Consider the following 12,507-nt stretch of genomic DNA (forward strand, 5'->3'; position numbering starts at 1 on the left):
GGATGTACTATCTGAGATGCGGCAGCGGAGGGCGTGACTGTCAGGGCTCACGGGAGGTTTCCTCCTCGTAACCCTGTTGTGGCCACTGTTTCTGCCCCCATTCTTCATTCTTATGTGCTGAGGGCTCATCCTGCTTGGAGTTGGCGAGTGTACTGGCGACGCTGGTCATCTAAGATGGCCGCCAGCACACCCGCTGTTTAGCGGTCTAGATATTTTGCCCACTTGATTCAGAATCTCAGGTGAAGCGCGCTTCAACGTTCTGTGGAGCACTTCACTGAGAGAATCACCCAGTTAGGACCTACCTTTGAAGTCGTCACGTGTAGTCAGACAGGTGGCGTCTTTCGGGCGACAGTTCATCTTCGTCGGGCACCAGAGTCAAGTGAAGGCTTCAGGTTAGTGTTCTCACGAACCTTTCCGGCAAGTTAGTGACCGCATGCTCAAAAATTAGTGTTTGTGAGTTTTACTTCGTGCGCATGTGCCCTGTAGTTCGAAGCAACGAGCATGCACCCGGAATAGTATTCGAGGAATTTCACCAGTGAATGTAACTAGAGTTCTGGGTAGTGTGTCCGGTTAGAATTCACGTAGTTTGTATTGAACTTGTGAATACAATATACAAGCATAAACTGTGGAATCAGCACCCATCAACAAAACATTTTTTTGCAATAATAGTCAGTGTCCTTGAATCAATAGTTAAAGTCCATATCAAATGAACAGGTCCGAACTTGATAGTCGTGTATTTTCAATTCTTTATTGTATTTTCAACAGTAGAAAAAATGGTCCAATTCACAGTAGATTTTTCTTTTCTTAGCCAACGCGTTTCGTCTCATCAACTGAGACTTCTTCAGGGCTCAAACACCTGTCTTTATGGAATATAGTGTGAGCAGGAAAGTTTCTTTAATCCATGCATACTTTGGAAAGGTCTGTCATATCCGATGAATATTCAGAAGTGACCCGAAAACGGCATGGTGACCTGCGAAAACGAGCGATGTGAAGTTTAGCAGTAACGTTACTGCTAAACTTCACATCGCTCGTTTTCGCAGGTCACCATGCCGTTTTCGGGTCACTTCTGAATATTCATCGGATATGACAGACCTTTCCAAAGTATGCGTGAATTAAAGAAACTTTCCTGCTCACACTATATTCCATAAAGACAGGTGTCTGAGCCCTGAAGAAGTCTCAGTTGATGAGACGAAACGCGTTGGCTAAGAAAAGAAAAATCTACTGTGAATTGGACCATTTTTTCTACTGTTGAAAATACAATAAAGAATTGAAAATACACGACTATCAAGTTCGGACCTGTTCATTTGATATGGACTTTAACTATTGATTCAAGGACACTGACTATTATTGCAAAAAAATGTTTTGTTGATGGGTGCTGATTCCACAGTTTATGTTGTGTATTTGGACTTTGTCCTTGAAGGAACAGATAGGGCTGTGCTCCGAGGTTTCTCAAGCACCATCATACCACTTAAAAGTCACAGGCCATAACAGGTGCAGGCTTCTTGCTCCAACACTTCTTTTGCTAGTGTGTTACAATATACAAGCCTATGTTCAAGTCATTAAGCTAGAGAATTGGCTTGGGCAGTTGGCAGTTGCTCGGTGTAATTGTTATTTATTGTCAACCCTGAACACCTCTGAGAATTGTTTATTACGCTGTATCAAAGAGCTACCAATTGGTGTAGAGTACGTGAAGCTTACGTTTGTTGTGCAAATAACTGGTAACCCTTACGAGTTGTAATAAATATAAAGGCCGAAAGCTTAAACGCCTAGTGATTGGCAAGTAGGAGTTCGTTTGAGCCTTCATGTTTGAGTTACCTTAAGAACCAGCTGAAAACGAACTCTTCCTTTTGAATATACGAATTTAAAGAATGAATAAATACAGATCACAAGTAAGTAGATTAGAATACAGTAAATCTAGTAAAAAACGTACTTAGTGAATAAATACTCACCCTGTTCACCCCCTTGTGAAGTAGATGCTGAAATCAGTCAGAACCTGAAAAAACAAGAAAAGAAGAACGCACATTAATAAATAAAAATAGTCAGCACTTGAAACAGAAGAGAGGCAAGCCCAAGGAATTCTTCTGGTAAGATAATAAGATATGTTAAGATAATGTATAAAAATAAAGTTTAAGTCATTGGTAAATAAGTGATAGCAAATTGCCTGTTGCAGCCTGAAGAAGAAGACGACCAGGCAGAGAATTCAAGAAGAATACCGGGCAGTCTCTTCTCTCTCTAACTCCTCTTTCCCCCCTTGGTACTTACCTGCTAGGGTGTCATTAAGGACCCTGTGGAGAGGCAGCTAGGGGAGAGTTGGGAAAAGGCTTCATTCTGCTCCTGTTTGATTGTAACATAGTTGTCCCTGACAGTGACGCCATTGCAGGTACTAGTTAAACTGTTAGGGGTGTAAGGAATACTGGGTTTGAAGGTCCTGAAAAGTACATATGTGGTCACCTTCTCACACGTCTACAAGCTTCAAGACCCCAATGAGATCCCAGTCTCTAAAACTAGATAAGTTGGCAACCTCCCAGAGCCAAGTGCCCTGCCAAAGTGGGGTACATTGAATCAGTTTGCCTGACCAGTGGGTGTGGCGCAGAGAGGCCCTCCAGGCCAGGAGCACTCCCCGCGTCACGTCGGGCAGGGTTCTGGGAATGGTTCCCCGTACTGCATCCCTTGGATTCCAGACAGGCCTAGGGCGTGCAGTTCCACTCTGTATGCTGGGTCCGACCAGCCGCCGTTGAACCAGTCGTGTATGGTGAGTAGCCAGTAGCTAAATAATACAAATACAGATTGGTCATTGCCAAACCCCATCATATGGTGGGATCCAACATTGGGCAAGAGCCAGACGGGGCCTCCGACATCCCCAGAGGAACTTGGCAGCTATGCTGTCTATTTCCGTGAACTATGTTCGCGAGAAGCTGAAGGGTGTATTCAGAAGTACATACAAGAACCTGGGCAAAATCATAATTTTGAACAGGGCTATTCTACCCATGGGTTTCAGCGGCAGCGCCTGCCACCTGAGTAGATCAGCTCGAGCCCTCTTCACTAGCAGGGTCACATTGAGCGACCAAGCAAGGTCGGGGAGGAGGGCGATCCAAATCCCAAGATACTTGAAGGACTGTCTCCGAATGGGTATTGTGGCCAGACAGTTAAAGCAGTCTTTCGAGATGTGGAAGGGGACCAGGACGGACTTGGCAGAGTTCAACTGCAGTCCGGAGGCCTGTTCAAAGCTCAAAGGCACTCGGGACCGACTGAGTCGGCTATTTTGTCCTCACCCAGCCCAGGCCAGTTCCATCTGGTAATCTGCGTGTCTGACCGTATGAGCCAAGCAGAGGGCTCCATTGCTAAAGTGAAAAGGAGGGAGGAGCGGGGGCATCCCTGCCTTGTACCTCTCCTGATAGGGAAGGGCTGTGATAGTGCCCAATTAACCAGTACTCAGGCCTGCTGCCCACTGTAGAGGATCTTCACCAATTTACGGAGATGTTGCCCTAGTCGCAGTTTGGCCAGTAAAGCCTCAAGATAATGCCAGTCTACAGAATCAAAGGCTTTCTCGAAGTCAATGAGAAGGAGAGCCAAGAAGGGAGTCAGCAACTGGTGGTTCGCTAGGGCAAGGTGGAGGCGCCTGAGGCAGTGTCTCAGTGTCTGGTACCCCGAGACGGCATGAAACCGCACTGATCGAGATGGACCAGATTGGTCAGATGCGGCCGCAGGCGGTTTGCAAGACGGATGCAACACCTTGACCTCTGAGTTGAAGGCAGTATTGCTTTCGGGGCGGAACAAGGCCCGGTGGGCCGCCTTGGCATACACCTCCAGGAGATTGGGAACTAGTGTGTCCCTGTAGGCCGTGTAGAACTCCTGCTGGAATCCGCCCGGGGTCTTACCAGAGGCCAGGCAGGATATTGCATCATTGACCTCCTCTGTAGTAACAGGGAGGGCCAAAGTCGCTGTCTCAGGTGCACTGAGATGCAGAAGAGAGATTTGTTCTCGATGAAGGAGCTCTGAGAGACTGGGTGTGAAGAGAAGGCGGCCCCTACCGTACACAACCCGATGGTTCCCTCGGGCTCCCGAAGCTCCCGGATCGATCAGATGGCGTCCCTGGCACCCCGGACACCATTGTTTTCTTCCTCCTTGCAGGACCCAATCCGGAACGACCAGAAACCGGAAGGACTCCCACGTGACCCCGGAAGTCCCACCCCCTACCCCACGGCGGACGACAGAAAAGGAGAAACCAACGGCGGCCTGGTGTGCGGAGAGTTCGGATCGTGGCAGAAGACGGACGGCGGCACCCCTGCAGAGCGGAACGGAGAAGGAGAAGACGACGAGGTCTGGACGGAGGACTGGTGGAGTCCTGTGGAGGACGCTGGAGAGCGGCCGTAGCTCACGGGAGAGCTACGGCGGGACCATGTGAGTAACATCCCCCCTCCTGTGTAGATAAAGTGTGAATCACCCTAGCGTAAACTGCCCACACAACCCCCCCTCTTGGAATCACTGAGCACTGTGTATTATATTGAAGCCACCCTGACCACTGTACATTAAGTAAAGCACCTCTTCATGAGCTGGCACTTGTATGATATTCCTGGCACTGCCTCTATCCTCCGACACCCTCCTCTTCTTCCCGATCGTATTCTACCCTACCCCCTCCCTCACTGTCTGCCTTCTCTTACGCACTCCCGGTGACGGCATTAGGTATCCATACCGTTTGGAACGGTCGGACTAACGGTCCTTTCTTTATCTCTCCTTGCACGCCTCCGAGGAACCACCACCCGTGGAGGGATCCAGAGCCCCCTGTTGGACGACGGCACCTCTACCACCATCTGTGCTATCCAAGCACCTCTAGGAGCTATCTGTGGGACATGTGACTACGGACCTTCCACAACGTGGACACCCCCTCCCAGACTCTGGTCTACCCTTGACTTTGTGCACCCCCTAATAAATAGACATCGCTCACTATATACGGCCTCCTCGCCTGTTATTCCGGTCCGCCGCTACCCCACGACAACAGGTGGTGTCAGAAGTGGGATATCCCGGAAGCATGGAGGCCGCTGTGCAGAAGCTCGCAGAGACCCAGGAACAACTGGGGAAAATGATGGAACAATTTCTAAAAACTGCCGAAGATGACCGAGGTCAATTACATGACGTGTTGAAGGGTCAGGGGGCGGCCCAGGATCAAGCTATGGGAAAGCTCACCGATGTACTTGGCCAACAAAGACCTATAGCTTCCCTCCCCTCTGTGGTCCTTCAAAAGTACCTCCCGGGAGAGGACCCGGACTTCTTTTTTACCAACTTTGAGCGGTTGGCCCAAGCTGCTGCTTGGCCCCCTGAACGCTGGGGACATTATCTAGGACCCCTACTTACCGGTGAATTACAAGCGGCATATCAACAGGCCAATGTACAAGGACAAACGCCCTATGCCGATATAAAAACTTGTATCTTGGAAAGGCTTGGTATTGATGATGAGACTTACAGGGTGAGGCTCCGCCAAGCCAAAGAAGGACCTCAAGAAACACCAAGGGCTCTCTCTTTTCGCATCCGTGACCTGGCGGATCGCTGGTTGCGTCCTGCCTCCTCCACGAAAGAAGAAATACTCTCCAAAATATATTTGGAACAATTCCTGGCTTCCCTACATCCTACCACTCAAAAATGGGTTCGCCAACATGCCCGTCTGACCCTTGAGAGTGCGGTTGAAATTGCCAGCGCTTACAACCGCGCCCAAAACTTTCAGAGGCCCAAAGAAGAGCATCCACATCGGTCTCAGCCCCACACCGGGACCCGAACACCGAGACCTCCCCTAGCCAGGAAGCCGGAACTGCCCCCTTTGTTCCCTTACCCTGTTGTACCACGGGCACCACCACCCGGTCCCCAGTGCTATCACTGTGGAGGATACGGACACATTGCGCGAGTGTGTCCTCAGAAAGATGAACCAATGGAGGTGGGTCTCGCCAGGAATTATGTGTGCCTCCCCACAGATCCTAGCCCTCCTAGATTTCATTGCCCAGTACGGATTGAGGGACACCCTGTTCTAGCCCTGGCTGATACGGGCTGCAGACAAAGCGTACTCCGTCCACAAGAGCTACCGAACCCTGTGGGACCAGTGACCGGTACGGTAGCAATCCAATGTGTGCACGGAGATACAAAACTGTACCCCACCGCCAGGGTACGTGTACAACACCCGACTGACCAGGGCACCACGCTCACTGTTGGCCTCATTCCATCCCTCCCGGAACAAGTAATACTGGGCAGTGATTACTCTGGACTACCTCGTCTTCTCCATGAGACCACCAACTCCCTGGAAAAGTGGTGGTTGGAGGCCCCGTTTCCACACGACCAGCCAAGTCAAGAGGCTTCGGGCAAAGCACACAAAACGAAAACCCAAAAGAAGAAAGAGAAAAGGAACCATGTTGCTGTTCTTCCCGTCAGAGTGGAAGAACACCCCTGGGAAACCGACAGGGAGTTCCGAGCCGCTCAACAGGAGGATCCTGTCCTCCAAGATGCCTGGAGTCGTGCTCTCGACCACGAAGACCCTTTACAAGTAGGTCCCTATTTCTTCCGAAAGAATGGCCTACTGTACAGGAAGGGAGGGGCACAACAACCACCCCAGCTACTGATCCCGGGACCCTTCCGAAACAAGGTGTTGTTTCTCGCTCATAGCCATCTGCTGGGGGGACACTTTAGCGACGAGAAGACAGGACAGGCTATCTTGGAGAAATTCTATTGGCCAGGGGTCTACCAGCAAATAAAACTGTATTGCCGTGCATGCCCGGTTTGTCAAAAAAACAGCCAGTATCGACCACCGAGGGTACCCCTACAGCCTCTACCCTTGATTGATGTACCCTTCAGTAGAGTAGGGATGGACATTATAGGCCCTCTGTTACCCTCCAGAACTGGTTGTCGATACGCATTAGTACTGGTCGATTACGCCACCCGCTTCCCTGAAGCTGTACCCCTAAGACAGCCTACAACTCAAAATATCGCTAAAGCCTTGATCTCCATTTTTTCTAGGGTAGGCTTCCCTCGGGAGATATTGACTGACCAGGGAACCCCCTTCGTGTCCACATTGATGAGGCAGGTGTGTTCACGACTCGGTATTAAGCAGATAAGGACCTCCGCTTACCACCCGCAGACAGACGGGTTGGTGGAGCGCTACAACGCCACTCTCAAGAGTACCCTGAAAAAACTGTTGGCCCTCGAGAGCAGAAGGTGGGAGGAGATGCTACCCCTGGCTCTGTTTGCGATCCGCTGCAAGGTGCAGAGCAGCACTGGCTATTCGCCCTACGAGCTCCTATATGGGCGACCCCCAAGAACCCTGTTGGATATGGCTAAAGAAGCCTGGGAGGCCGAACCCGACCGGACCAGACCCCTCCCTGAGTATGTAGAGAACCTTAAAACACACTTGGGTCAAATACGGGACATAGTCAGGCAGAATATGACGATTGCACAAGCCCATCAGAAACAACAGTACGACAAAGGTACCAAACCCCGATCTTTTGCCCCGGGTGACCTGGTCCTTCTCTTGATCTCATCCTCGGACCACAAACTACTGGGACAATGGCAGGGCCCGTTTTCTGTCTTGCGACAAGTAACCCCGGTCACCTACGAGGTGGAAACAGATCCCATCCGCCATGTTACACAGATTTACCACGTGAATCTGCTGAAGGCCTGGGTCGGGCCTCTCCCTGTTCTAACTGGTACCAGTCCAGAACTAGAGTTGTCTTATGAGCCATGCATTGATCCCGATCTCCCCGAAAACCAAAGACAGGATCTACGGGCTTCCCTACAATCATTGCAAAAGATCTTCTCTACATCCCCGGGTCGCACCTCGGTAATTGAACATTCCATCATAACCGAGCCCGGGAAAACGGTACGTCAAAGACCCTATCGGGTCCCGGAAGCACATAGAGCAGTCATTCAAGAAGAGATAGTACAGATGATGCGCCTCGGCGTCATAGAACCGTCAGTCAGTAGCTGGAATTCCCCCATTGTACTAGTGCCTAAGCCAGATGGATCAATCCGATTCTGTATCGACTTCAGGGAGGTAAACAAAATCTCCTCCTTTGATACGTACCCGCTCCCTCGTGTCGATGAAATGATCGAACGAATAGGACGGGCGAAGTACATCAGTACGCTGGACCTCTGCAAGGGGTACTGGCAGATCCCATTGAGGGACGAAGATAAGAAGAAAACAGCCTTTTCTACTCCGGACGGCCTCTATCAATTCACAATGATGCCCTTCGGCCTTCACGGCGCTCCCGCGACTTTTCAAAGAGCCATGAACCTAGTCCTGCAACCACATTCCCGGTATGCGGGAGCCTATTTGGATGATATAATCATCTACAGTGATGACTGGCAGCAACACCTGCATCACCTACATAAAGTCATATCATCCTTGGGTTCATACGGGTTCAGCATCAACCCAGCAAAAACCACCCTGGCGGCTCAAACCGTTAAGTATCTGGGTTATCTGTTAGGCGAGGGACTGATCCGGCCACAGAACAATAAAATCACAGCCATCCAAGCCATCCCCTTTCCAAAAACAAGAAAAGAGCTACGTGCATTCCTCGGTCTATTGGGATACTACAGGAGATTTATCCCTGACTTTTCCCAGACGGCTGCCCCCCTAACCGATCTCCTAAAAAAATCAACAAAGGCCGAAGAGGCACTAAAACACCCCGATACCCGTATGTCAAAAGCTTTCCACCTCCTGAAACATTCCTTGCTGTCGAATCCTGTCCTTATCAGTCCGGACTATAATCTGCCGTTCATCCTCCAGACCGATGCGTCTGATCAAGGTTTGGGGGCTGTGCTGTCCCAACGTGACCGCAATGCAGACGAACGACCCATCCTATTTCTAAGCCGCAAATTGGTTCCAAGGGAGATGAACAACGCGGTCGTAGAAAAAGAGGCACTGGCCATAAAATGGGCGATAGATAGCCTACGCTACTATCTAGAGGGACGGGAATTCATCCTGTATACCGACCACGCTCCCTTGGAATGGATGGCCCGCAATAAAGGACACAATGATCGGGTGTTACGTTGGTTCTTGTCCCTCCAACCTTACAGGTTCAAAACACTGCACAGGAAAGGCGTTGAACAGGGTAACGCCGATTACCTTTCAAGATACCCTCCCCCTACAGGAAGGACAGCTAGGGAAAGGGGATGTGAAGAGAAGGCGGCCCCTACCGTACACAACCCGATGGTTCCCTCGGGCTCCCGAAGCTCCCGCATCGATCAGACGGCGTCCCTGGCACCCCGGACACCATTGTTTTCTTCCTCCTTGCAGGACCCAATCCGGAACGACCAGAAACCGGAAGGACTCCCGCGTGACCCCGGAAGTCCCACCCCCTACCCCACGGCGGACGACAGAAAAGGAGAAACCAACGGCGGCCTGGTGTGCGGAGAGTTCGGATCGTGGCAGAAGACGGACGGCGGCACCCCTGCAGAGCGGAACGGAGAAGGAGAAGACGACGAGGTCTGGACGGAGGACTGGTGGAGTCCTGTGGAGGACGCTGGAGAGCGGCCGTAGCTCACGGGAGAGCTACGGCGGGACCATGTGAGTAACATCCCCCCTCCTGTGTAGATAAAGTGTGAATCACCCTAGCGTAAACTGCCCACACAACCCCCCCTCTTGGAATCACTGAGCACTGTGTATTATATTGAAGCCACCCTGACCACTGTACATTAAGTAAAGCACCTCTTCACGAGCTGGCACTTGTATGATATTCCTGGCACTGCCTCTATCCTCCGACACCCTCCTCTTCTTCCCGATCGTATTCTACCCTACCCCCTCCCTCACTGTCTGCCTTCTCTTACGCACTACCGGTGATGGCATTAGGTATCCATACCGTTTGGAACGGTCGGACTAACGGTCCTTTCTTTATCTCTCCTTGCACGCCTCCGAGGAACCACCACCCGTTGAGGGATCCAGAGCCCCCTGTTGGACGACGGCACCTCTACCACCATCTGTGCTATCCAAGCACCTCCAGGAGCTATCTGTGGGACCTGTGACTACGGACCTTCCACAACGTGGACACCCCCTCCCAGACTCTGGTCTACCCTTGACTTTGTGTACCCCCCTAATAAATAGACATCGCTCACTATATACGGCCTCCACGCCTGTTATTCCGGTCCGCCGCTACCCCACAACAACACTGGGGTGCTGTGCGGAGTACAGGGCAGCGCAGTAGGTGGCAAAACATTGGTCCACCACCAGAGGCGAGTGCAGGGTCGCTCCGTCTGGGCTATAATTTCAGGGATTATGTGGTTGGCCATTGGGCACGTGGCCAGTCGATGAAGGAGCTTCCCATTCTTGTCTCCCCATCCATACACTCTGGCCACAGAGGACCTCCACAGCAGCCTGGCGGCATCCAGGAAAGTCTGTCTGATCTCGTCTCTCAGAAGTGTTAATAGTCTGTCCTGGGAGACGGTTCTCCTTTCCGGCGATTGTTTTTCAATGAGGGTGGCCTGCGCTTCCAAGAGTGTGATCCGCGAATCTTGCGTGAGTCGTTTGAGTTTGAGCCCTTAGCAAAGCCACAAATGGTGGCTTTACCAGATTCCCACAGTGTACCCGGGGTGGAGATGGAGAACCGATTAGGGAGGAAATATTAGTGGAGCGCATTACCCACCGACTTCTTAAAGTCCTTGTCCTGGAGAAACCAGGCGTTCAGTCTCCAGAGTGGACGCAGTGTGTCTGGGTGGTAGCCCACCCCCATTGCTATGGGTGAGTGGTAGGAGATACCCCGGGGGAGGATGGCAATGTCTTTAATTTCCCGCAGTCCATGGTAGGCATGAAAATGTGGTCTAGCCGTTCGTGCATGCGATGTGCTGCCGAGGTGTCTTTGTATTGTTTGGTAAGTGGGTGCCAAATTCTCCAGGCGTCACATACTCCCAGGGTGTTCGTCCAATTCATCAAGAGATTAGCATGGGTGTTTCTGGAGGTCAAAGGGGCGCAACAGGTGTCAAGGGCTGGGTTCATGACTGCATTAAAGTCCCCTACAGCTATTGTCATTCCAGAGGGCAAGGCGGTAATCAGCTCCGCAGTACGCTTAAGGGTGGAGGCTAGCAGCAATGGGGGGAGTAGATGGACAGAAGGTTGAGGGTGTGGCCCCCAATGGTCCCTTCCAGAGCTATGAAACAACCCAGAGATTTGTCAGTAACTTTGAGTAACACAAATGGGAGGGTGCATCTCTTGAGAATAGCTGCACCTCTCGACCCTCGGTTAAAGCCGGAGTGCCAGACCCTGTCGTAGCCGTACCGTGCCAGGAAGGGCCAGTTATTGCCTACAAGGTAGGTTTCTTGGAGCATCAGTATGTCGGCTGCTTGGCGCTGTGCATACCGTAGGACCACTGTTTATTTGACTCTGTCCAGCAGCCCGTTGACATTCCATGATACTATTCAAAGTAATCCCCTACCACTATGTGTGTCGGCCATGGGGGAAAAAGATTTGCGAAGTGGGTGGCAAGTGCGGGTGGAGCTTCCTGCCTACGTACGAAGAGTGGTGGGGTACCACTGTGGTGCAGGTTGTGCATGTGCCCACCATGTTGCTGAGTAAAGATGCTGGTGTGGTGAACAAAGTTTTATAACATAGAACTGGGGCAATGGTCCCCCTCCCCTGCCCTAGCCCCACCCCCATCCCTATACTTCAGGAACTGAAGCATTTGTCGACCCTAACAGGTGAAAAAGCTAAATAAGTAACCAAACTGAAACGCTCGGGAATGGGGATTTGTGGAGGACCCCTCCTCCTAGCAGGATGTTCTTTGAAAAAGTCCATCAAGAGAGATAGGTTGTGGCAAGCAAGACTGCTGTGGCGTTAGCCGCCGCGCTTAGTATGTCCGGCAGTCTATTGTGGGCTCAAGGTAGTACTTGGAGGAGAGCCGGACTCCAGGAGAGGTCTGTATCCGTCAAATCATGAAGGGAGGGATGGGATGGAGGTCCGAGTGGTTCGATGAGCCAGTACGTCGCGGGATTGGGAGGCTGCTTAGGGGTTCTCTGGATGCTAGACGTTGTCTGGGGCCCGGCGATGACTCTGATCTGGCTCGTCTTGGGCCTCGACTTCTGCTGGTGCGTTTAGGGTGTGGTTCGGGTGAACCCCCTTGGGCTCTCTCAGTGAGATTCTTGGGGCACCGGCTCTGGGTGTTTAGTCTGAAAGGGCGCTCTTCCATCAGCCACGTCCAGGCCTCTTTAAGGGAGTCAAAGAAGATGGTTTTGTTCTGGAAGACCACACAAAGACGGGCCGGGAAGAGAAGCCTATATTGGACATTCTGTGCACAGAGTTTCTGCTTGACCTCTCCGAATGAGCATCTTTAGCCCTGAACTTCCCTTGTGTAATCGTGAAAAATCATGATCGAGTGGCCTTGGTATTTGAGATGTTGTTGCTTGCTTGCTTCAGCCAGGATGGAGTGCCGGTCCTTGAAATTAAGGATCTGCTGGTGTGGTGCTCCCAGTGGCGGCTTTGGGGTGAGAGAGTGGTTGGCTCCCTCAATTGCAAACCACGGGGAAAGGGAGTCTACGGGCACC

General features: G+C 51.4%; 1 pseudogene; it reads left to right on the forward strand.

The window, feature by feature from the left end:
• The first annotated feature begins 5,029 nt into the window (after positions 1 to 5,029).
• LOC147702994 (uncharacterized) lies at positions 5,030 to 6,837 on the forward strand (annotated as a pseudogene).
• Positions 6,838 to 12,507: the final 5,670 nt, after the last annotated feature.

This window comes from Lissotriton vulgaris, chromosome 7, assembly GCF_964263255.1.
Source record: "Lissotriton vulgaris chromosome 7, aLisVul1.2, whole genome shotgun sequence".
In the NCBI taxonomy this organism is placed as follows: Eukaryota; Metazoa; Chordata; class Amphibia; order Caudata; family Salamandridae; genus Lissotriton; species Lissotriton vulgaris.